Below are 6,000 nucleotides of genomic sequence, written 5' to 3'. Positions count from 1 at the left end.
GGATGACATGTAACAAGCTGCAGATGAATGTTGATAAAACTGAGACCATTCTGATCACAACACAAAGACTTTCTCATTCACATCCTTTACCTAAAACAATAAATATCAGCAATGCCAACATTACATTCAGTCAGTACGAAACCTAGGTGTTACTCTGGACAGTACTCTCACATTGTACCAACATGTCATGAACATATGCAAGGCTGCATATCTTGAGCTGAGACGCATCAACTCCATTTGCAAATATCTTTCAGTAGATGCCACTAAAACACTTATGTGTTCATTAGTACTTTCAAGACTGGACTATTTAACTCAGTTATGCCTGGTTAATCTCAATATCTACTCCAGAAACTTTAAAAAGTTCAAAATACAGCCGCTCGGATAATAATTAGAGTACCACGATCAGAGCACACCTCCCCGCTGCTCTGTACCCTACACTAGCTATCCATTCGATCCAGAATCAAACACAAAATTTGTTCTCTGTTTCATTGACGGACTCTAGTCCAACATACCTATCCGACGTCATCCATGTGTACACAACAGCAAGATACTTACGCTCCTCTTCTCATAATCGTGTAGTCATTATTCCCACTATGAAATCGAAGTCATATGGACAACGTTCTTTTGCATACCAGGGCCCAGCAACGTAGAATGAATTGCCCACTTAACTTAGACACAACGACACAGTGATCCCATTCAAGAGTGCTCTTAAAACTTACTTATTTCGACTGCAAGGACAAACTTAAAGATCTAATAATGTTTCCTACCTTAAATATTTCAGCATGTTTTTTGTTTTCTAATTTCATTGTGTTTGGTTTATGTAATCATATCATTATATATGTTTTTTATGTTACAGGTGTTGTCTAATGTTGTAAAGCGCTTAGAGCTTCTAAAGATTAGGCGCTATACAAACTCCTCATTATTATTATTATTATTATTATTATTATAATTATTTAAAGACCTAGGGTTCAAGAACTCAGATTTAAATTCCGAAATCACCCTATACGAATAGAAAATAGCGCTAGGGTCTAAAAAAGAAACCTCACGTGGGAAAGATCAAATTGGATATATCATATATAAAAATCTTCCAAGCATCATTACAACAACCATTATAAAACTGCTCAATCAAATTTGGCGAAGTGGAAACCTACCACTCAGCTGAAAACAACCAATTGTCATCCCAATCCATAAACCAGGTAAAGACCCTAATAATATTAACTCGTATCGTCCCATCTCCTACACTAATAACATATGTAAAACGATGGAAACAATCCTAGCCAACAGATTAAAACACCACCTAGAAAGTAACAAACTCCTATCAGAAAACCAATGTGGCTTCGGCAACAGGCGCTCCACAACAAATCAACCTTTAAGACTAGAAGCGGATATCAATCTAGCTTTCAGCTCAAAACGAAAATCAGACAGACAACTTATAGCAGTCGTCCTTGACCTTGGAAAAGCGTTTGATCTTGTCTGGACCAAAGGATTGATTGCAAAACTCAGCCACTTCGGAATTACTGGACGCATGACTAACTGGATCGAAAACTTCCTAACAGGTTGCAGAATAATCACTAGAGTACGAAACACCACCTCAAAAGTATACCTCCTTGGAAACGGTACCCCACAAGGAAGTGTACTCAGTCCTACGCTATTTAACATCATGATTAACGACCTTGACCTCAACCTAGCTACAAAACGGGTTAACATTTCCCAATTCGCTGATGACAGCGGTATCTGGAGGGCAGGAAACCCTGCTAGCAATCAAGTAGTCAAAGAAATCCAGAAACGTCTAGATAACATAGGGAGATGGGCAGATAAATGGGTTTTTAAACGGTAGCAATAATCTTCTCCCCTAAACGCAATAACCAGATAATTTACCCCAACTTCTATATTCAAAACCAGTTAATCAAATATGCTAAAGTAGTAAAATCCCTACGTATGTTCTTCGATAATCATCTATTCTGGTAACACCAGATTGAACAACTAATTCAAAATTGCATTAAAGATATTGATCTCTTATGAAATCTTAAAAGGACCACCTGGGATCCAATCAAGAAACCTTATTAACCATTTATAGATCACTTATGAGGTCGAAGCTAGATTATGGATGCCAAGTTACAACTCAGCGAAACAAACATTACTGAACAAAATGGATACCATACAAAGGAAAGCATTATCTGTTTGCACTGGCACTCTACCATCGACATCATTGGACGAACTTTAGGTCCTCACCTAAGTTTGTAGGGCATCTATAACGTACACTATGTACTAGAATTTTTACGATAGTTAGGACGTAGGAAAATGTTACAGCTTGTTTTGATTTGACACAGTTGCACAGGTGGCTAACACATTTTTGGCATTTTTTGTTGTCTATTAGTACAACTAGACTAAATTTGACTAAGTACGGGCTGGCATTCTTGTGAGTACACGACATCCATGGCTGGAGTGCCGATTTCCTTGCCCTTATGCCTCTCTAGGACATCGTATAACGGCGGAGATGTGGAACAATTTCTACCCGCCTAACGCTAGGTGTCCCGATGCGACGTCATCTTTGCGACCAATTGCTATGGGCGTTACATATTGCTTGGGTCGACACCTAGTACAGTCAGTAACGAACTAAAATCCACTCTTTGTTAACATGAGTGTGTGTTGGGCCCATTCCCTCTCATGAAAGCCCTTCATTCAGGTCGTTAGAGACATATAGTCCTACGACCTGACGGCTAAATTAGCAGTGCTCCTTGAGCACATAAACGCCTGGGGAATGTGCACTAATTCCTTCCCCCAGGAACATTTAGCATCCCGCTGTGCGGGAATAAACCCTTCGCACATGCCCATCTGGGCGCACGCGACGTAAATCCAAATAATCAACTCAATAAAATTATGAACATTGACATGAGAATTAATTAAATGACCGATATATAAGCATAGACCACAAAGAAAACTAAATTACAAGATAATTCAAAATTTCTTGACCACAATATGATACCAGAAGCAATAGCCATTTGACGTATAATGGTTTGCTGAAACAATTAGATTTTGAGAGAAATTGAAGAAAAAGATTTGTTATAAATCGAATCCAGTGTTTTCCTTCAAAACACGATAGATGTTTCTTTGTTGTCATTTAATGTCCTCCAAAGCCAAATTAGACAGTTGATATTTGCAGATAACTTTATATATATATTAAAAACATTTTGCTCAATTAAACCACACGCACGTTTCCTTCAGCTCCCAACGCGCTTCAGAATGAATTCAACCTTCTCTGGATTCGCATAACCTGATTGGAAGTATTATCAGGATACAGGCAGGCCCACATATTTCCAATTTAGATACTTCGTGGTCTTAAGGTATATATATGATAGTCGTGAAAAAGAGTGTCCCCCACCCATGGAAAATATATCCGGGGGGGGGGCGTTGATAGCTTGTTATCACTTTTTCAAATTTATGATAAACCTACATGTATCTATTGATGACATTCTCTACATTTGGCTTTGATTGCGTCGTGGTCCGCTTGCAACGTTGTACGTTACTAGTTGATAAATACGAAAGAGATATTTGTCATCTGATAGGTGAGATGTAAAGTAATTATCTCCTTGTTGAAAAGAATAAACCTAAATAAGTATTATGATTATTAAACTGAAGTATGGAGCTTTATGCCGCAGTGTGGTCCGTGGCGCTCGGCTTTACATTTCAGTCTGCGTGGATTCGAGTCTTGGCTCGGCCAATATGGGTATGTGAGAAAGCTTGTCAGTAGCTTCTGACTTTTCCAGAGATTTCACGGGTTGTTCCTTCATCAAATATACTGGCCGCCATTTACACCCTATCTTGTATTGAAAAATGGCGTTTAAACCAAACAAACAAAATAAACAATAAATGGAAAGGTTCGTAACTAAAGTAATAGTTCGATGAGCAGGTGGTATCATCTAAGCATGCACAAGAAACGAACAAAAGACGAGAAAAATACAAAAACAAGTTTTAATCTGACTGACATATGGTATAATAAATCTGACCATTACATATTTCCTAAATGAATCAATGTAATTTCTTGGATACTTAATCGAATATTTTAGCAGAAACATCCTAAGGTAAAGATCCAACGTTTCAATATATATGCACTACTTCCAAACTAGTTCTAACAATAATGAATACACGACACCTTAAGTTAATAAAGCAAAATCCTGACATTCTAATTTATATAGTTGAAATTGTCCTCAAGGAATAAGCAACTTACCTTGTCCAAATATGAAATTCTTTTGATGAGAATTTATTGCAATAAGACAGACAAATAGGCACTAAAACTAAACGATATAAAGTATCAACAGTATAAATTTGATACTAGTACAAGTCCTTTGCGTATTATATCATAAATGCCAAGTGTAAACAATGTGTGAAAATTATTAAAAACAACAGGAGTATGTGCTATATAATTGAAACAGGAAAATACGTTTTCATCTTGAATGCTGCTGGCAAGAAAATAGTGTAAATGCAAAACTAAACACAGCAAATTGACAAATATTTTTGAACTATGAAAGGAGAAACTAGACAGTCTAATTCGCACGAGAAGAAGAACAGTTATATTTTAGGTTATTTAGAAGGTTTGTCAAGAGTACGATAACCTCACACAATTAAATGAAGACTTCCAGAATTGCGTCTACATTGACGTTAAGAACTTTCTTGATGAGCAAAAGGTCGAAAAATTAGAAAATACTGCTCGTCAGAGTCTTTTATTTTCAGACGCTTTGCATTTATTACCTCGACTAACAAAGATTCTCTTCAAAGTAAGTCTTCCACTCGGTTCCAGACGAACACTTCCCAAATTGAAACTAGAAAAACTTTAATAAATCAAATTTTTCATAAGATGATAAGAAGTCTAATATTTTATTACTTGGACCTACTGCACAAAGAAAGGGCATGTTATTTATGTTTGGTAGAAACTGAACAATAAGCAATAGAATCAAGACAGACTTATTCCAAATGCTATTATTTCTAAGAGGTCAAGGTCAATTTCATATATTAAAAGCTACAAATGTGTTGGGTCAAACAAACCCCTATCTGACTTTATTATGGAGACTTATGACCCATTCATGTCGAATGGTTCTGTATCACATATTTGTGATTCTGACAGTCCTATCCCCATTAGGTCTTAATGGACAATAGAGCTTCTCAGTCTCTTATTCTCAGGTACTTTGCCTTTTTCATAGAAGTCTACATTTAGTGAAAGTGTTCTTATTCAAGTTGTAGAGTGTAGCTTTGTTAATGTTCCTCTCAAGTCTGTAAATTTGTTATCAGACTTGTCTCAGGACCCGTGACAGTCGGAATAGTGAAGTATGTACCCATAGAGGGTATTCGTTTATTATTAGGCAATGACCTAGCTGGTGATAAGATTGTAGTTAATCCACTTGTAACTCACGAGCCTTGGTTGGGTTAAATCCCATTGAGAATGAAATAATTGATTAGTTACTTGAGTTATGGCAAAAACAACTCCTGGGAATGATCTTGATTAAGAAAATACTTATTTACCTGACACATTTTTTATTGGTCAGGTTGGGAAATATATTTATGACTAACGGTACATCAAAACCTACTGTGTACATACTGTTTCATAAAGTTAGTATTACATTTATGAAATATGCACGCTAAGGATATTATAGTTGTGCAAAGACCATTCTATCATGTCAGTAATAAATAAATTAAAATATGCAAATTATGAATATAACATTAATCCAAACTGAGGAAAAGATAGAAAGGAAAATGAATATTAAAGATGCAAAAGGAAACTGAAGCCCAAAATTAAAACAGACTATAGATTATAAAAATGAAATTTCGAGAATTTGAAGAAAAATAATTTAAAGCGTTCGGGAAGATGTTTGATCATCAACATCGCCGCATCGTGGATTGATTCGGTGAAGAGGCCATAATTTCAGTTACTTTTCCGTTATCTTAGTTAATGACTTTACATTACACGTAAATCGGGTAAGGATTGTACCTATTTACATCCACGAT

Source organism: Sinohyriopsis cumingii, chromosome 1 (assembly GCF_028554795.1).
Source record: "Sinohyriopsis cumingii isolate HCF-2022 chromosome 1, ASM2855479v2, whole genome shotgun sequence".
NCBI lineage: Eukaryota > Metazoa > Mollusca > Bivalvia > Unionida > Unionidae > Sinohyriopsis > Sinohyriopsis cumingii.
This window is presented reverse-complemented; position numbering follows the sequence as displayed.